General features: G+C 41.8%; 1 long non-coding RNA gene across 3 annotated transcripts in view; it reads left to right on the forward strand.

The window, feature by feature from the left end:
* Positions 1–19,182, forward strand: part of LOC131908989 (uncharacterized) — a 45,846-nt gene extending 26,664 nt beyond the window's left edge. The window contains exons 3-5 of one of the 3 annotated variants that reach the window (XR_009378715.1): positions 5,816–5,979; positions 12,371–12,551; positions 18,235–19,182. This is a non-coding gene — a long non-coding RNA (uncharacterized LOC131908989). Of the gene's footprint in view, positions 1–5,815; positions 5,980–12,370; positions 12,552–17,395; positions 17,461–18,234 lie in introns of all 3 variants that reach the window. The other 2 variants (XR_009378716.1, XR_009378714.1) reach the window with 2 other exon arrangements.
* The last annotated feature ends 2,259 nt before the right edge of the window (positions 19,183–21,441 follow it).

Below are 21,441 nucleotides of genomic sequence, written 5' to 3' on the forward strand. Positions count from 1 at the left end.
CACATTACATTTGGCGGCCCAACATTTGTGGCAAGAATTCACTAAAAAGCCTCTTGTGGCCTTGCAGGATCCCAGCTCAGGCTGGAGCTACAGGCAGCCAGATCTCCACCCCACGTGGGCTCGAGTCTCTTTGGCTTTTTCTCTCCTGGTGGGTGGTGGGCTCTCTCTGGATTCCCATCTTGGATTGCTACCACACTAGGTAGCTGCTTTAAAACTCCCTCAGACTTCTACTGTTCTATGTAGTCAACAGACTTAGTAAGTCGATTAAGGTATCTTAAAGGGAGAAATTAGTCAAAAGAGAATTTTTTTCCCCACACTGAAAAGTGGGAAACAGTTTTACAATGGAAGAAAATTGGTCTCTGTTTGATAACACATTAGGTGGTCTGAAAATAGAACAACTAAATGAGAGGATAATTAATGTTGTTGGGATTTACATAACATCAATTATGAATATTATTTTGTTTGATCATTCTTATTTTAGCATTGAAAAGGTTGGTCAACTTGAGGGCCAAGATAAAAGTTTTAGAAAACCTGTTAAAATGATTTATAGAGAAATTCAGACCCAGACAGAAGAATTTAAAGGTGAACCTACCTCAGCATTGAATTATACAATTTCAGAGAAACAGCCTAAAGTTTCCAGACAGCAAACATTAATCTACCTGGTAACCTTATAGGAACAGCCAAATGCTCAAGGCTGTGTACAAGCTAACTGGACTCCAGTAGAAATGTTAGATTTGAGGAGATTTAAAGAAGCTATAGTATCATATGGTATGCATTCTCCATTTGCAAAGCAGATGTTAAACTTGTAATAGAATTATCCCTCAGGACTGGAAAGATTTGGTTACAGCAATCCTAAAGGCTGAACCACAGTTACAGTGGAGAACTTGATGTAAAAGGAGGCTAAAACTATAGAACAACGATGTAGGGCTAGAGGTGTAGAAATTTCCCAGGATCAACTTCTTGGAGAAGTTATCACAGTTATTACACTGATATACAAAGACAATCTTTATATGATGACCACACCCAAATTCTATGCCACATGGCAGCCATGAATGTGTGGGACAGAATTGAAAAAGCAGGGAAGAAAACTGAGTCATTTACAAAAGGTATACAGGGCCCAAAAGAAACCTTCATGGATTTCTTACAAAGGTTGTCTTCAGCAGTAAATAGAATAATACCAAATTCGAAAGCTAGACAGATAATAATTGAATCCCTGGCTTTTGAGAACGCTAATGCAGCATGCAAAAGGGTAATTAGGCTGTTAAAGGCATAATCAGCACCCTTGGAGGAATGGATACAGGATACAATTAATATTGAATCTCATGACCATGGTGATACATGGATAGGAGAGGTGATTTCAAGATGTTTGAGGAAAAATAATGTTAGATGTTTTAATTTTGGTAAACAAAGTCATTTGAAAATGGAGTGTAAACAGAGTGTTCCTAGAAACAATGTTTATTCAAGGAACAATAGCAACAGAACTCCCTTCCCTTGTGGATTATGCAGAAGGTGTGGTAAAGGTAAACATTTGACTAATGAATGTAGATCGACAAGGGACAGACAAGGTAAACCTTTGCCTCTGCCATCAGGAAACTCCCTGAGGGACCTCTTGCAGGCCCCCATGGCAAATTCAATTCAGTCCTTTTCTGTCATCATAGAAGAAACCCCTTCCCAGAGCAATTAAATAACCAAATGCCTATTGTAAAAAACCATACTGCTGGGGGTGATAGAACAGCTATAACAGAGAGAACAGAAAATTCAGGAGAAACCATAAAGCAAATTTTTGGCAAACTTCTATAAATGAACAAAGACCAAAATTAAAAATACAAATAAATGACATTTTCATGGTGGGTATTGTAGATACAGGTGTGGTTGTCACAATAATTGCACCAGAATCTTGGCATTCAAATTGGCCTCTTCAGGAGGTAAATGTTCAGCTGTTAGGGATTGGAACATTATCTCAAGTGAAACAGAGCTCAAGATGGGTCAAATGTATAGAGCCAGAAGGACAGAGAGGAAAATTAAAGCCATATGTGGCTAATATAGCTATGAATTTATGGGACTATAATCTATTACAATGAAATACCCAGATTAACATTCCTCCAACCTCAGAGACAAACCATAAATTAACACATTTCCAAGAGAAATATTAGGAGCTATTATAAAGAACAGTCACCAGCCATCCAGATTGTACAAGAACAGGGCACAACAGCTGCTAATCTTTCAAAGACACCAACAGCTCTACCTTTAAAATGGTTAACAGACAAGCCTGTATGGGTTCAGCAATGGCCTTAACAACAGAGAAACTGCAGGCCTTGGAAGAGCTGGTACAAGGGCAGTTAAATGCTCAGAATATTGAAGAATCAACCAGCCCTTGGAATTCTCCTGTGTTTGTTATTAAAAAGAAATCTGGTAAGTAGAGAACAGTAACAGACCTAAGAACAATTAACAAGGTAATTCAGCCAATGGGCTCTCTACAATCTGGAATTCCTTTGCCTACTCTGTTACTTAAAGGATGGCCTCTTATACTTATCAATTTAAAAGACTGTTTCTTGTCAATACCCTTACAAGAAAAAGACAAAGATTTGCCTTCACAGTTCCTACTTATAATAATTCTCAGCCAGTTAAGAGATATTAATGGAGGATTCTCCCACAGGGAATGTTAAATAGCCCAACCCTATACCCATATTTTGTACAACAGCTGTTGTGCATAAACAGTTCCTAAATTTATAATTTATCATTACATGGACAATATTTTACTAACTGATTCAAATGCAGATACCTTAGAAAGACTGTTTGAAGAAGTAAAGAAAATTTTGCCTTGTTGGGGATTTCAAACTGCTCCAGATACAAAGAGGAGATTCTATTAATTATTTAGGATATAAAATAGGTCTACAAAAAATTAGACCCCAAAAGGTGCAAATTAGGAGAGGTCAATTACGGACTCTTAATGACTTTCAAAGATTTTTTTGGAGACGTTTCCCATCTCTGGAAAAAAAATGGGGTAAAAAAATTGGGGTAAAAAATGATGAACTGAGTAATTTGTTCAAAACCTTAGAGGGTGACAAGGACTTAAATAGTTCCAAGAGAATTATCAACTGAAGCTGAGAGAGAATTGGCCTTGGTGGAAAAGAAAATACAGGATGCACATGTGAATCATGTGGATCCAAAGTTTGACTGCATTTTGATTATTTTACCCTGTAAGCATTCTCCTACAGGAATTTTAATGCAGAGGAACGATATTATATTGGAATGGATATTTCTACCAAATAAACAGTAAAAAATTAAAAACTAACATAGAAAAGATCTCTAGGTTGATTTTAAAAGGAAAATTGAGACTTTGTTAATTGCCAGAAACAGACCCAGCAGAAATTGTACTACCTTTAACTAAGGATGACATTGACAAATTGTGGGCAGAAAGTGAACCTTGGCAAAGAGCTTTCAGTAATTTTGGGGGAGAGATTAACAGCAAATATCCCAAAAGCGATAGAATTCAACTTATAAAGAGAACTGATTGGATCCTGCCTCACATTGTATGGGAATCACCCATATCTGGAGCCCCAACATTTTATACAGATGCAAACAAACAAGGAAAGGCAGGTTACAAATCAGAAAATTTAAGTAAAGTGGTTCAAAGTCGTTATAATTTGGTTCAAAAATCAGAATTGTGTGCTATTTTGATAATAATGGATTTTTCAGAACCTCTTGACATAGTTACTGACTCTGAGTATGCTGAAAGAGTGGTCTTACATATTAAGACTGCAGAATTTATCCCTGATGAGTCAGAATTAACTTTGTTATTTATTCAGTTACAAGAAATAACCAGGAATAGGAATCATCCCTTATATATAACTCCAATCTGATCCTATACGAGTCTGCTGGGACCTCTAGCACAAGGTAATGTTGAGACCAATAAACTATTGATAGGAAATGTGCTGGAGGCCTCAGAATTTCATAAAAAACATCACATCAATAGTAAGGGTTTAAAAAAAGATTTTTCCGTGCCAGGCGGTGGTGGCGCATGCCTTTAATCCCAGCACTCGGGAGGCAGAGGCAGGCGGATCTTTATGAGTTCGAGGCCAGCCTGGTCTACAGAGTGAGATCCAGGAAAGGCACAAAGCTACACAGAGAAACCCTGTCTCAAAAACAAACAAACAAACAAACAAACAAACAAACAAGAGTTTTCCATAACCTGGCAACATGCCAAGGAAATTATAAGGAATTGTTCTGCTTGTTCTTTTTACAATCAGACTCTACTACCAGCAGGATGTAACCCAAAAAGTACTCAGAGGAATGAAATCTGACAGATGGATATGTTTAATTTTGCAGAAATTGGAAAACTGAAATATGTACACCACACCATTGATACCTATTCAGGATTTCAGTGGGCAACTGCTCTGAGTTCTGAAAAGGCTGATTCTATAATCACACATTTGCTAGAACTTATGACCATCATGGATATACCTGTCCAAATTAAAACTAACAGTGCTCCAGCATGTGTCTCTAGTAAAATGAAACAGTTTTTTGCTTATTACAATATAAAGCATATTACAGGTATACCACACAATCCTTCAGGCCAAGCAGTCACAGAAAGATCAAATGCTGTGTATTTAGGATATGCTAAATACACAGTAAAGGGTAACAAAACCCCTCAGAAATAGATTACATAATGCTCTATTAACTTTGAATTTTCTCAATACTAATGAGAAAGGAACAACTGTGGAGAGACATTGGATAATAGAAAAAAACTACAGAATTAAATCAGCCTATATACTTTAAAGATGCGCTGACCTTAGAATGGAAACCAAGATATGTGTTATGTTGGTGACGAAGTTTTACATTTGTTTCTACAGGAGAAGAAAAGCTATGGATACCATCAAAATTAATAAACGTTCGATTTGAACAAGAGGGACCTGTTGATTAGATGAGGTGATCATTCATCAACCAACATGACCATCCAATTTAAATTAACTCATACCACTAACAAATTCTTTTCACTTGGTCAGATATAACTTGCAAAAAGGGAGCCTCACCAAAGTTAGGGTTGGGGGAGGATTTTTGTTTTTGTCTTTCAGGAGAATGAAGGCTAAGGAATCTGAAGAATACTGGACAAATGAGACATCTGAAGAAAAAGGACAAATCATCCAGAAAAAAAAATGTCCCAAGAAAAAGAATAAATTGGCCTATTGGTATATCACATATAAAATCTCATAAGTCTTCCTAAATATTTGTTTCTGCTCTTCTTTACAGACACTTAACACAAATGGTCTTTATGTAGTCCCAGTTCAATTAAAAATTAAAGCTGGCTTTGGAGTTGGAGAATGGCTCTCTCCTTCTCTAAACAAAATGCAGCCAGGCAGTGGTGGTGCACTCCTTTAATCCCAGCACTCAGGAGGCAGAGCCAGGTGAATCTCTGTGAGTTTGAAGCCAGCCTGGTCTACAGAGTGTAATCCATGACAGGCACCAAACTACACAGAGAAACCCTGTCTTGAAAAACCAAAAAAAAAAAAAAAAGAAAATGCAAAATCTCTGTATCATGTCAGAAGAGCCATCTGATATGGGACAGAAGAAAACCAAAATTAAGAGACTATTCTATTGACACTAATCTCATAATTCTTTAGTTCTCTTTTGATTCTTTAAAACTTTTCTTAAGGTATAAATTTTATATCAAAATTTATAAGGTTAATATATATATATTTAAATTTTTGTTATGATATTAATGGTCATATAGGGTACTAACTAATTCTAGAAAAAAAGGCTTCATCTAGCTGCCTATACCTGTTTTCATGTTTGAGTCTTTGTCAGTTTTCTGCAGGGAATCATGACCAAGCCTAACAGCGACTTTCAAGTCTCCAAAAAGATGATGAGACCCACAACGATGATTCCACATGGACAATAATAATACCACTAAGCTGACAAACACCACCCAAAGATTGACTTTGGACTACACACTGCTCAGGACAATTTCAAGATTGCTAGGTGAGATGATCCAGCCTCACAGACTACTAGAGCAAGGACTTGAGATAAGCCTTGCACTTTTGCATTATGCAGAGACTGGACAACAAATAATACAGCTACCTCTCCCAGAACTTGACAGTTAACCCATAATTTTTCTTTTCAGGATCCCTTAAAGATGCCTTTGCCCCCAGATAGCAGGAAGTAATTTTAAGACCATGAAACACATATTCCCAAGAGGTGGGGTGGGTGGTTTTTGGTCATTCTAAGGGTTTTGAATAATTGTCATTGTTTAGGATGGTTGGTTACAAGTTGTTATTGTTAATGGTCAGGAAAAAGGCTAAACCAATGAAATTAAATTAAGGATTCTTGTTTGAAAAAAAAGAGAATATAGATAAGAGGTAGATTATTGAATCTACTCCAAGAATAAAAAAAGAGAAAATATAGATATGATAAGATAAAAAGGTAGATTATTGAATCTACTTTTAAAAGGCACTATTAGTTTTAAATATTTTACATTGGATTGGATTTTTATATATTGTATACAAATTTGTATATTGCTACAAATTTGAGATTGATTTATATAGATATGATAAGACAAAAAGGTAAATTATTGAATCTACTTTTAGAAGGCAACTACTAGTTTTAAATATTATACACTGGATTAGATTTTTGTATATTGTATACAAATTATGTATATTGATATAAATTTGAGATTAATTTTGTTAGAATATATTGTACATATATTTCTAATGATGTTCAAGTATTGTACCTATACAGTTAATTTAACAATGTAATGCAATTTGCTAATCCTTGAAAGTTATTATTGCCAACTATTTAGTATATAAAGAAATTAAAGTTAGTAGTTAGTCATTACAATTAAACTTGTAGTCAGATTAGGTATGTTTTCAAGGTCAAACAGAGATATATTTTAGATAGACAGGTCATCTTCAAACACTTCAGAGATTTACAGAATATGGCATTTAAGATGTCTTAACAACATAGATTTTTTTTCTTTTTTTTATGACAATGAGACATGTCTGCTCCTGGCAGCACCAATCTACTTCAGAGAAAATGATGGGCATTGAAGAAACTCCACATGGAGTTTACTTTCATTATGACAAAGGTTAGCCACTGGGCAAGAAAGTGCCCTTGCCTTGACTACTGACAGTATGCTGTCCAAAATGGACAAGCAGGACACAAAACAAAGGACTGCTGATCCTTGCCAAGACAAGGTAGGAAGGCTCTTTAATAAAATCCTGCTTCACAAAAGAGTCTATCAGATATGACAAGCCTGTAGGCCAAAGATGATGCCCAAATATTGCAGAGACACCTCAGGTGACTGTCCAGGCAGCTGGCTGTTTCTGTCATAACTCACATTTTTTGCAAGTCACTTGTTTGCACTTCCTGTCTTACTAGGTAATATTATTTCCTTCTTGGGTCTCTGAGGGAGTTGAAGATTAGATAGTTATAGTTTTCCTTGTTACGAAATTCAGAAAAGAAACTCACTAAGAGGTATAAAGTGTATAAGTTTGAAAGACATCAAAAGATAGTTGGGTTATGCAAATTAGGATAGAAGGTAAATTAGATTCAATCCTTCGGATTCACAAAAATAGGATAGATAATGGAATGTTTCTCTGAATTTGTCAAATGCAAATGGACTAGACATTTTTGATGTACTTATTGCTTGTATATATTGTATATAGTTGTACTTATTGTATATAGTTTTTCTTATATTAGTTATAATTTTTTTATTTTAGATTTAAAAAGAGGGGGAAATGTGGTGATATTTTCTCTGTGAACTCCAGTAAAGCTTATCTGAGGATCAGAGGAAAAAGCCAGCCACTATATTAAATATAGAAGTCAGGCAATGGTAGCACACACCTTGAATCCTAGCATTCAGGAGGCAGAGATCCATTTGGATCTCTGTGAGTTCAAGGCCACACTGGGGAACAGAGACAGGCATGGTGACACACACCTAATTAATTATTATTAATCCTAGCACTAACCATAAAGGACTGGAGGTCTGTACAGACAAGCAGAAAGTGATGTAACTAGATGGAGAGAAGAAGTGAGATTGCAGAACAGAAAGGCATATAGACGTGGATATACAGGAAGTAGTTATCTTTGGAGACTGAAGTGTCTGTAAGGTGAGGTTGGCTGTGGCTTTTCCTATTCCTCTGATCTGTCAGGTTTTTAACCCAACATCTGGCTCTGTTTTTTTTTTTTAATTAATAAGACCGTTTAGTAATTTGTGTTACAACCACCTCTAGTTTTTCTTTGGGTGTGGTGTTAGGGGGGTGCACTTTGGGGGTATGACTGAAAATCTCCAATGTCATTCCTCAGGAACCATCCACTTTGTTTATTTTACATTTTTACTTAGTTTGTTTTCATGCATGTTTGTCATACACACATATGCCAAAGGGTGTGTGTATGTGTGTGTTAAGGTCATAGGACAACTTGTGGAATTCATTCTTTCCTTTTTGACTGGGCATTGAATTTAGTTCATTGGGCTTTGAAGCAGGTGCTTTTTTTCCTTTTGTTTTTTAACCTGTGAGCCTTCTCACTGGCCCCACCTTGTTTCTCAGGCTAGACTTTGTCAAGCAGGCTAGGCTGGCTGGCCAGTTAACCCTGGGATCCATATGTCTCTGCTTCCCTAGTGCTGGGATTACCAACACATGCCACCATACTCACAATCTGTTTCTTATGTTTTTAATTTTATTTATTGGGGATGGAGTATATTCGGGCCATGACAGAGGGACAACTGTGGGAGACAGTTCTCTTATTCCACCCTACATAGTCCCTGGGATAAATTCCCAGGTCATCAGGTTTGATAGCTAGTGCCCTATCCACAAAACCATCTCACTGGGCTCCATAACCACTACTTTTGTTTTGTTGTTTTGTTTTCTTAAAGCATGGGTTCTGGGCATGCAACTCAGACCTCTAGTCTTACAAGGCAAGTGTTTTGCCAGTGGGGCTATTCTTCTAGCCCTGGTTGTTGTTTTTGTTTTGTTTTGCTTTTAATTAATTTAAAATTTAATTGTATTTTAATAGAAATAAAATTGCATCACTTCCCTCTCCTTTTCCTCCCTCTAGCCCTCCCACATACATTCTTTCCATGTCTCCTTCCTCCACTCTCAAGTCGATAGCCTCTTTTTCCTTGATTATTATTGTTGCATGCACACACATGTGTATGTGTGCACAAATATATAAATACAACCTACTTAATACACTTTTATCAATTGTATGTATATGGTTTTGGGGCTAGCCACTCTTCATTAGACAAATAACAAGCTGGCTCATCCCTGGAAGAGTCTACTTCTCCCTTTCCCAGCAGTCATTAGTTGCATGCAGTTCTTTGGGGTGGACTCCACAAATTTCCCCTTCTACATTAGCATGTCCATTGATGCTGCCACTGTTAGGTCTTCTTTGTGAAGCCATCCCTAGTAGACACTGCTCCACACCTGACTTCCTGGTGTTCTGGCTCTTACAATCTTTCTGCCCCGCTCTTCCTCAATATTTCCTGAGCCATAGATGCAGAAGCTGTGATGTAGGTATGTCCGTTGCAGCTGGGCTCTCCTGGTCCATTGTGTCCAGTTGTGGTTTTCTGTGATCGTCTCCATTTGCCGTAAAGAGGGGTTTCTTTGATAAGGAGTGGTAGCTACACTTCTCCAGGAAAGGTGGCTAAAGAACCTGTTTGTTTTTGTTGTTAAGGTCTTGCTATGTAGCCCCAGCTGGCCTTGATTTGAGACAATCCTCCAGCCTCAGCCTCTCAAGTACTATGACTATAGAAGTGTACCACCCTGCCTGATCCCCTTATGGTTCTTGTTTCTCTCTCTCTCTGAAGCTTGATCAGTAACATGACAGGCACACTGAATAAGGCATGCTGAGTATTAATAAGGTCAACACTTCAATGGCTGGTTTGGTTGCAATGGCTCTGCTGTGTACTCAGGGCAGAGGGAGCTGCCAGAAGCCCCTGTTAAGTGAATTCTGGTCCTGTCTTGATGCCCAGTGCAGCTGACCCCCAACCTGGCTCAGGATGCTGTATCTGGCTTTGCTACCAAGGAGCGCTGCTATGGCCTAACTCTCTGAGAAGCCTTTCTGCCAATGTCTAAGCCCAAGCTTAGCTTGCTTCCCCGGGTGCACTCTCCTCTCAGAACAGATTACCTGGGCTTGGCTGAGGAGGGAGCAGATCATGCTGAGTTAGTATTCTAAAGCAGCAAAGCCAGTTAGAGAACTGTATGTCAGTGTCTCCCCCATGAGCCTCTTACTCTCTGTGTGCGGCTTTTTCTTCGAACATTGGATTTCTTGCCGATCATTTCCTTACAAATGATAAAGTCTTGAGCTTTGAGCCCAACAGATCTGGGGTTGAATTCTAACTCTGTGTGACTTAATCACTTGAGTCTCAGTTTCCTCAACAGTAAATGGAAATAAAAGAATGCATATGAAGATCAGCAGGGGTGGGTGTGTGTGGCTCAGAGTTTGCCTGGCATGCTCAGGGGGGAGATGGCCCTGGGTATATCACCACTACAAAACAAGAAAATGAGAAGAGACCAGGGAGGTGTGATAACCAGATGTAGGGCTGCAACCCAGATTGAGCCATGGAACAAAACAGAAGGATGTTAATAGGAAAACAGATGAAATACAAAAAAAGTGTAATTTAGACATAGTATAATATCAATATTAATTTCTTTTGGTAAATGTACTTTGGTTACGATGTCAGGTGCTAATCTTAGGGGAAGCTGGGTGGAGTCTAGATGGGTTCTCTTTGTGTTACCTGCAACATAAATATCCAAAGTAAATGGGCAGGGGCAATTATGCGTATAAAGCTCTGAGCTCAGTATCCATACCTAGTTAATTTCTTTTAAGTATAAGTGATTACTTTTGTCACAATGATGACCTTATTTATTCAATACAACAACCCCTGAGAGACAGCTCAGTTGTCAGCCTCAGGTGGCAAGCTTAGAAGGTAAGATGCAACAAATAGCAGGGTCCAAGTTCAAACCCCGCTGCAATTTAACTCTGACACCTATACTCACACACTCTCTGCTTCCCACCACTCAGGGCCGTCATTAGGACTGTAACGAAGGATGCTAAATAATAAGGAAGAAGGGAAAAAAGGGTACTACATAGATAATTTAGACCCGGGAATTCCTGAGCTCAAGTGCTACTGCTGCTGCAGACCCTGGGAAGTTACTGAACCCCAAGAAGCCTCTGTCTTTAATTACTTATTTGGAAGGGAATGCTCATGCATAACTGAGCTGGTAAGGGGATAACACATAAGAGAGCCTCAGTCATTGCTAGTCCTTCCAGCAATGTCGTCACTGCATTCAGCAACTGCCGAGCTGCAGGAACACAGCTCAGAGCTAACTCTGACCCCACAATTTATTTTCTCATCCCCCAGACAAGTCTCATTACATCTCTCAGTATCAGTTGTTTGAGTGTAAGCAAGTCCCTGCTTCATGGGCTGGGTGTGGAAAGTTCTTGCTATGCAAACATGAAGAGCGATGTTTGATCTTCAGAACCCACGTTAAAAAGCTGATCTAGGCAGTGTACATTTGTAATCTCAGTGCTGGGGAGGCCAGCTCAGTCTGATGGCCAGGTAAGAGGCCTGTCTCAAAAACAAGATGTTTAGTACCTGAAGAAGGACATCTGAGGTTAACATCTAGCCACACACATGTACATACAGAGTGTGCTAACCTGTCTATACATGAATACGCACACCAAAGAGCATGCACACACACACATACAATCTTTGCTTTAGGGTATTTCTGAGAGCACTAAGGGATATATCTGAGAAAAGCCCTCAATGCCTGGCATGTGCTAAGTTCTCAATGAATGACAGATACCATTTAACAAATATTTCAGAATATTTTTCTAGGAACATAGTCAGGCTGCACCTCTTGGCCTCTTAGAGGTGTGTGTCATGTCTTTGTTATAGATATACAACAGATAAGAACACCACTAGCCAGTCTCAATGGGTTATAAAGAGAAAAAAGGATATGAGGTTGTAAGGGGTTTGAGGGGGCAGTTCTGGAAGAAATTAGCAGAGGATGGGAGTGTGGGTGGGTATGATCAAAGTACATTGTATACACTTATGAAATTATCAAAGAATAGATAAATAAAATGTTAAAGTGGCATGGGTCATGTCCAGGCAACAGCCCTTGCTGTCACTGGAGGACATGCTGACTCCTCTTGCTCATTGGACACAATGACCACAAACAAGATGGCTCTGATCCCTCAGTCAGAATTCCTTTGTGACCACATGAGCACAACATAGGAGTGAAGTAAACTCTTGTGTTAACAGCTGAAGTTATAGGTTGCTTGTATTGTAGCAAAACCTAGCTTGCTCTGACCTGTACAGTAGTTGAACTTAATAACAATTAATTTTTTTTACCTCCTATAATTCCAAAAGGAAGCTTAAAAAGTAATAGATCTGTCATCCTAACAAGACTGTGGCTTATATCCATTTCATGAGATCAAGTACATTTACTTAAAGTCACACACTGGAAGCAACTGAGTCCGAACTTGAGCCCAGCCTGCTTATTTACAGCATGGCTCCCAGCCACAAGCTGCACCATTGGAGATGGAATCAGGTTGGCAAGTTGGACCTTTGAGAGATTTCTGGGAAGGGAGCTGTGCTCAAGGGAAGTGGTGACAAGGCCGGCTTTCTTTGTTCTCTTTCCACCTCTGCCTCTCACATCTTGCTTTGCTTTTTCATAATCTTAATATCTGAAACCTCACACCAACCATGTAAGTGATGTGGATGTTTTCAGGAAACATGTGCTGGGCATATGATCTTGGCTTAAGCTCTAGCGCTTTGTAAGATCTGATTTTTTTTTCCCCAACCAGACAGACACGTCTCTGCCCTGCAGCTCTGTTGAGTGTTGTGTCTTCTCTGTGAGTTTACTTTAGAGTCTTATCTGATTTCTACATCTAATTCTTTCTGTAGCCCTAAATAATGCTATTTATTGTTACAAATTTTATTTGAAGTGAGATAGTAAAACCAATCTCCTCTGTCTAACCCAAAAGACAGAAATAAGTTAAAAGCCTTTTGCCAACACTGTAGTGTGGACACAGATTATCAAGTTTCTAGTATTTTAATTATGTATTCAACAGCAGACATTTAATGAGCATGTGCTGTATACTGGGTTGGGGGCTGGAGATAATAGGAGTGAATATACTGTTGTATATGCTGTCAAGAAAGTAGTATGCCCCGCCGGGCGGTGGTGGCGCACGCCTTTAATCCCAGCACTCGGGAGGCAGAGCCAGGCGGATCTCTATGAGTTCGAGGCCAGCCTGGGCTACTAAGTGAGTCCCAGGAAAGGCGCAAAGCTACACAGAGAAACCCTGTCTCGAAAAACCAAGAAAAAAAAAAAGTACTTAACCCAACTGAGAATTCAAACAATTACACAAATGCTTCTCTTCAAACTTGTCTTCTTACTGTGATGTGTTGTTCTCATTTATTACACAGAGAATTGAAAAGTCATATATTTACTGATTCACCATTTTTTTAAATAAAATGTTTTGGCAAAAAAAAAAAAAGTATCACTTGAATAACTGTTTAGTGGAATTAATAGATTATAGCCCAACATAAATAATGGCATATATGTATTGGGGGAACATTTTGTTTACTTAAAGTTTGTTCATTTGTACTAAAATTTTATAAAGAATTTCATGTTAAAACATCATTAAAAAAAAAAAAGAAAGTAGTATGCTATCATACAGAAGAACATGTGATAACATTCAAAGAACCTGGGTTCCACTCTGTGTTTTGGCACTTGTTTTCACCCTGAAGATCCATGGTGATGGTATCAATGTTTGCCTCAAAGTACCACTGTGAGGTTTAAATGAGGTGATGCCTGGAAAGTGCAGTTCCTGGTGGATGGTAGATGTCGAACAGGGCCGTTGTGATTGACCTGCATTCCAAGCATAGTAGGAGCTCAAGAAATGCTTTGCTGAAAGGATAGAAAGATGTATGGAAGAAGGAAGGATCTAGCCAGACTGACTTTGATAAGAGTGAAGGTGAGGCTGCTGAACTTAGCCCCAATCTCCTTCAACTGTAGAAAGTCCCCAAGGGTCTGGAGATCTTGAAGCCACCAAGGTGTTTTGGTCCCATCACATAGTATTAGGAGGCATGCTTCTACCTAGCAGTCCTCACATGGACAAGCAAGCACTAACATCAGCACAATAGTGAGAAGCCAGCATGTGCAATGGCTAATGCAGAACATAGGGACAGGCGGCCCTGCAGGGCACTGACTTCCTCTGTATGCTCAAGTTGGAATTTGCTCTAGGCTCTAATTCTAGAAAACAAGTTCCTAGACTGGGGTGATAGTGTTACACCATGTGACTGTTATGTGCAAGTCCTTGAGTCCCAGCACCAAAATATAAAAATTAAAATGGGGGCCAGATTCGATAGCCCACACTTTTAATCCCAGTACTTGGTAGACAGAGGCAGGCAGATCTCTGTAAATTCAAGGTCAGTCTTATCCACATAGTGAGTTCCAGGATAGCCAGGGCTACACAGAGAGGCCCTATCTCAAAAAAATAAATAAAGTAAGATAAAAACAGGGTTTGGAGCTGTAGCTCAGTTGGTAAAGTACCTGTCTCACACATACAGGGTTCTATCCCAGTAACCCATAGATGGTGCAGCAGCACTCACCTGTAATACCAGCACTATGATGTGGAAATGAGAGTCCATGGTCATCTTTGGCTCGATAACAAGTTTGAGGCCAAGTCTAAGTGAAAGCAGATCCTGTCTCAAAAAAATAAATAAATAAAACCTAAAATAATCTTCAGTCTGGGGATGGCTCAGTGGGTAAAGTACTTGTCACACAAGCATGAGGTCTATCATCCATGTAAAGCCAAGCGGTTGTAGCAGCTGCCTGTGATCTCAACACTTGGAAGAGATAGGGGGTCCCTTGGGACAAGGTGGCTAGCTTAACTTAGCAGAACTGGTAAACTCTGGGTTCAATTGAGAGACTGCCTCAGTACATACAGTGGAGAGTGATTAAGGAAGACAACCAAACGTCAATTTCAGGCCTCCATGTGCTTGCTCACACATATGTGCTCATACACATGCACATGCTTAAAAAGAAGAAAACAACAAAATAAATAAGTAAGTAAGTAAGTAAGTAAGTAAATAAATAAATAAATAAATAAATAAAATGCTCAAAACCTAGCTTCTATTCAGCAGTGAGGTCATATGTAGGTAGCTGTGATAGAGTCAGGCAGATCCAGGTTTTAAGATTTTTTTGTTTTGTTTTGTTTTATTGGGAGGGGGCACTCTTGCCACAGCATTCATGTAGAGGTCAGAGGACAATTCTGTAGTGTTGATTCTCTCCTCCATCCTTACATGGGTCTGGAGATTGAACTCACCTCATCAGATTTGTTCTACAAGTGAATGTATACACTGATCCATCTCAACAGCCCCAGCTCCAGGCTTACATCCCAGCACATCACCATCTCACCAGCCCCAGCTCCAGGCTTACATCCCGGCACTCACCAGCCCCAGCTCCAGGCTTACATCCCGGCACATCACCATCTCACCAGCCCCAGCTCCAGGCTTACATCCCGGCACATCACCATCTCATCAGCCCCAGACCCAGGCTTACATCCCGGCACATCACCATCTCACCAGCCCCAGCTCCAGGCTTACATCCCGGCACATCACCATCTCACCAGCCCCAGCTCCAGGCTTACATCCCGGCACATCACCATCTCATCAGCCCCAGCTCCAGGCTTACATCCCGGCACATCACCATCTCACCAGCCCCAGCTCCAGGCTTACATCCCGGCACATCACCATCTCACCAGCCCCAGCTCCAGGCTTACATCCCGGCATATCACCATCTCACCAGCCCCAGCTCCAGGCTTACATCCCGGCACATCACCAGCCCCAGCTCCAGGCTTACATCCCGGCACATCACCATCTCATCAGCCCCAGACCCAGGCTTACATCCCGGCACATCACCATCTCACCAGCCCCAGCTCCAGGCTTACATCCCGGCACATCACCAGCCCCAGCTCCAGGCTTACATCCCGGCACATCACCATCTCACCAGCCCCAGACCCAGGCTTACATCCCGGCACATCACCATCTCACCAGCCCCAGACCCAGGCTTACATCCCGGCACATCACCTTCTCACCAGCCCCAGCTCCAGGCTTACATCCCGGCACATCACCATCTCACCAGCCCCAGCTCCAGGCTTACATCCCGGCACATCACCATCTCACCAGCCCCAGCTCCAGGCTTACATCCCGGCACATCACCATCTCACCAGCCCCAGCTCCAGGCTTACATCCCGGCACATCACCATCTCACCAGTCCCAGACCCAGGCTTGTATCTTGGCACATCACCTTCCCTCTGGTTAAGTATGACCATGTCAACCCTCTCGGCTTAGATTCCTTAGCTACCAAGCAGAGATGATACCCTGGTGAGTTATCATTATCCTCAGTTGACCGATTGGGAGATCGAGGCCCAAAGCTGGTTAAGGGCTGAGCTAGCACAGTCTCCACCAATGCCCGTTTGGTTCATAGCCCTCCACTTTAAATGTCTCTATATTTGGGACGACACAGGGAAGGGACTAGCCTAATTTTAAAAACCAATTTGGATAATTAAATTTGACAGCAAAAAGCTCAATACTGGAGATACATCTCACCACGCTGTTGCTGAATCTGTTTAATACGTTTTGAACCAACTTAGGTCATCTAGTTAGGAAATCCATCAGGAGTTTAAAACTTAAAACTGGCAGCAAAGAGTCACGGGGGCCTGCGTCATGCTTCTCATGAGGGTGAAGCCACCCTCACCTCTGAACTCACCCAGCGTCCTTGGAAGTCCAGAACAGCAGATAGAAGACACCAAGGCACTGAAGGCTTGAAGAAACCTTGTGTCTGAAGCCATTTATTTTCATAACAAGGACTTTTCATCTTCAAAGCCCTTTACAAGCCATAATTAATCTTCACAACACCTAGGTGAGCTGGGTGCACAGCATTACCTAGGTTTTATAGACCAGTGTAGCCCAGAGGAGTTTTTGGGATGGTGAATGAGCCCTGGACACCTGACTCAGAAGGAACAATTAAGCTGCCCCACCTCAGCCTGGCAGGCAGATCCCGTATTTCCCAACCCCAAACCAGACCTTCTCTATTAATCTTTGGAAAGTGTTTCCTGATGCCAAAGCAGGCCCTGGATGGAGGAGAAGACCTGGAGACAGGTACAGACAAAAATGCAAGTCCTGGTGTTATCACCATTTACATATGGTCGACTTTATTGCTATTATACATTGTTAGCCTGATTTAAATAACAATAAATAAGAACACTCATATTTCTATATGCACATTGAGCATTTCCAAGGCTCTTTCCCACACAATATCTCTGGTGATTTTTATGACAGCCATTTTGGTCCAAGTGTACTTATTGGACACCTATTCTGTACCAGGTTGAAGATACAGCAGAGATGAAAGCAGATGGGAGCCTGCTTTCAAGGCATGGTGCTTAGTAGTGGTAAGAGAAATGCCATTTTCTCTGACATACCCCTTTTTTGAGACAGGGTCTTATGAAGCCTGGGCTAGCCTCAAACTTACCATGTAGCCGGAAATGACCTTAACTTCATCTTCCTGCTGCCCCCTCCTGAGAGCTGACATTACAGGTCTATGCCACCAGCACCACTTCTTCCTGTCCTCCTCCTCCACTCCTCCTCCTTCTCTCTTCCTCCTCCTCCCCTTCTAACAGATATTGGATCAGAGGCTTAAGGCCATACAGTGAGCCCACAGAGGAGTTTCCATCCCAGATTCCTTTGATTGTGCAGCTTGTGTTCAGCCAAGTACAAAGATGCTCATTGCATCCCTGTTACAATGACAAAGACCTGGGAGAAAACCAGGGTCCCACAGGGAAAGCAACAGACAATATGGGAAGTACAGGAAAAATATCACACCAGTCAAATGGACTGGCTTGTTTTTACCTATGTAAAAAAAAAAATTAAGAACATGAGATTGTGTCCACAAATTTTGCAAATTATTGAAAGCAATGCTATGTGCTATATTTACATATATGTGAATAAAGGCACAGAAGAATGATTGAAAGTCCACACATTGGGTATACAGAACCAATGCTTTGGAAGTAAGGTCAGGGTTATGAATTAAAGCCAGACCAAAACTTTGAGGGCTATGTGGGGACACCAGGTGCCATAAACCAAGGGCTTGGCTAATAGACTCAATGCATGGATTCTCCTTCCCAAAATCAATGCCAGTAAAGCACACACTCTCTGCTCTTTTGCAGGCTATGTTTTCTGCCTTCAATCTCAGTGTTGAAATTGCCTTTCGAACTTGAACCAGCCAAAAAAAAAATTCTAAATGAAAAACAAGAATAAAAAGAGCAAAGTCTGAAACCAACTTGAGAAGTGAACAGTGTGTTTGGGCTGCACATGTTTGCCGAGAGCGTGTGACAGCCTTCATGGAGCAGGCCCTTCCTCGGCCAGGCCTGGCTGCTGGGCCAGCTCCGCCACCATGTCCCAGAAGCCGTGGGGCAGCAACGGAAGTCATATTTGGAGGTTCCCCACAGAAGCTTGTTTACCGACTCCTCAGAACCACGCTTGCCTGCTTCCTCGTTGGTTTCCTGCCACGGCACGATCGATTCTTACAGATACATTTCTCTAGAAGTCGAGTGGTGCCAGGCAACCCGTGCCAAAGCAGTCTCATTTCCATGTGTGGTCTGGGTGGATTGGGGGAGGCTACAGGCAGAACCGCTCCGATTTCAGCAGCCTGCTTGGAAGAGTGTCTCACCCACCTGAGCCTCCCTAGAGTGGTCATCTGACCTAGTCCTTCCCCTGCTGGAACCCAGGGTGCCACATTACCTGCAAGACAGACTGGGAACTCAGCCATGTGCAGGGCCACCAGGGATCTCAGTCTTGGGTGCTATGGTCCCTTCCCACTGCTCTCCTGAGCACTTGCATCTCCATAATGCAACTCTCCTTTCAGTACTGCTTGAGCCAACCAGAATGCTCTGCCCTGCCTTGTCCCCACAGCTAATCCACACTCAGCTGGAGAGCCCAACTGAACCGAACATCCCCACCTTCCCTTTCTCTGCTCCACCCAACTGGAAAGAATCAACACCCCCAAACCCAACCCCCATGAGTTCTTATGTGCTCCGTGCTTATGACAGGAACTTGGGACAGGATGTTTCTTAAAATTCAAAACGTTCAGTTTATAAAAGATAGAAAAGACCAAATGCCATATTTTAGTTTATTTTTTGAGATAAGGTCTCACTATGTAGCCCAGGTGGGCACCAAACTGAAAATATACCACCACCCCACTAATTTCTCCACAGTCTCACCAGAAAAATATGTTATTTTCTGTGTTTTGTGTATCTTTTGGGGAGAAATGTTTATTCAAATCCTCACTTTTTAATTAGTTTTCTTTCATTTTAAACTAAACTTCTGGTTGCAAGTACTGGAGGTTGAGCCTGGGGCCTCACTCACACCAGGCAATTGTTCCATTGCTGAGCCACATTTTCTAGTCTATTATTATTATTATTAATTATTACTACTACTATTTTATGTGCACACCAGTGTGTGAATGTGGCAGGGGCACACCCTTGTGTGTGCATGTGCAGAATCCAGAAGATCAGTGTCAGTGTCTTTCTCTTTCTCCCCACCTTGCTTTTTGAGACAAGGTCCCTCATTGAACCTGAAGCTTGAAAAGCAGCTGAACTGGCCGGCTATCAAAATGAGTTCCCCAGCACTGGGGTTACAAGCACATACTACGAGGCCCAACATTACATGGGTGCCGGGCATTCAAATTCAGACCCTCGTGCTAGCAGATCGAACACTTCACTCCCCGGCCATCTCCCCAGCACTTACTTTGATATAGTGTGCTCCTAAGTTGACCAAGTTGGCCTCGAACTCACTGTACTGCTGGAGGCAGGCCTGGACCTTTCCATTCTCCTGCCTTTGCTTCTCAGTGAGGCTTGTATCACGAGGTCTGACTTAAAGTTTTCATTGCAGTTTAACATGCAGACAGCAAAATGTACATACAGATCACGGAGAGTAAGAACAGTGAGTCTATAGTGAACACATTCCCTTTCCTGCCTTGCTTCCCTTTTTCTCATGCACTGGCTGAGCTCAGGGAAGTAGAGGTGAGACAGAGAAAGTCCAGCCTGAGACAGAAGGCTCCTAGTCTAATAACAGAGACACAGGGCAAAGCACATCCAATCCAGCCTAATGTGCAGTGATAGATGTGGGGAAGAGCACCATGTGGGCATGTAATTCTCCTCTCTCTCTCCCTCCCTCTCTCTCTCTCTCTCTCTCTCTCTCTCTCTCTCTCTCTCTCTCTCTCTCTCTCTCTCTCTCTCTCTCAGACACACACACACACAGAGCTCAATCATGTACACCCTCTGAGTCCTCAGCCCTAAGAGTCCTCCTCAGCTGAACCTTTCTTCCAGATGGGTATAGAGACCATCTGTGGTGCCAAAAACAGGCATGGAACCTGGCGGATATGGTGAGGCAGGCTGGTAACCGCTCATTTTCACCTGGTCCTCATGCCGCTAAGACATTAGAGCATCTCCATGCTTAGCCCCCTGCTGCCAGCTGTGCAGTCTGGAAAAGAGAGGCGGGGGAGATCGTGAAGAACATTTGTGATTCCCTCTAATCTTTTGCCCAGTCACTCAGCCATCACTGGCCAGCCCTGACTTGCCCTGTGTAAGACCTGCCTGTGTTCAGAGAGGCAGAGGTGAGGCAGGCAAGGTCCAGTCTGAGACAGGAGGCTCCTAGTCTACTAAGGGAGACACACAACGAGGCACCTCCAGTCCAGTGTCACACGTGCAGTGATGGGAGTGTGGAACGGCACCGTGTGGGCATGTTAATTCCTGTTTGGCTCAGGAAAGCCTGGACCAAGATGTATTTCCAGAACTGAGTTGTGAGGGTCAGCATAAAGGTCAATAGAGTCTAGCTAAGCAAGAATGAAGAGAAGACACTATATACAAAAAGATACAACAGGTGGAAAGACCTAGAAGCTTACAAGAGCCTATCAGATCCAGAAAGCTGTGTTCAATATGGCTATGGCAGTGTGTGTGTGTGTGTGTGTGTGTGTGTGTGTGTGTGTGTGTGTGTGTGTTTGGAGTAGGGATAGGAAGTGAGGCTAGAGAGAAAGGCAAGAGCCAGGTCACATCAGAAAGTCAAAATGAAGCTAAACACCAAGGCCTTGGTCTACAGGGATGAGGGGTTACTAAGGACCCTCACCACAGTGTTTGAGTGTTTAGTTGTGTTCTCAAGTGACTCCTACAGCTTTAAGCAAAAATATGAGCAGGAGGTGTAGCAGAAGGCCATAGGGATACCTGCCTCTCTCCAAGGACCACGAGAGCCAGCCAATCACCTGAGACATACAATCCTTTCTCCATGTAGACCTTCAGAGCTGGAGGAGAGGCAGCCCCAAGCTGGCCGTTCTGGCCCCTGAATATAGTCTTACCTTCCAGGTATCTGACTTGGTCATA

This window comes from Peromyscus eremicus, chromosome 4 (genome assembly GCF_949786415.1).
Source record: "Peromyscus eremicus chromosome 4, PerEre_H2_v1, whole genome shotgun sequence".
NCBI lineage: Eukaryota > Metazoa > Chordata > Mammalia > Rodentia > Cricetidae > Peromyscus > Peromyscus eremicus.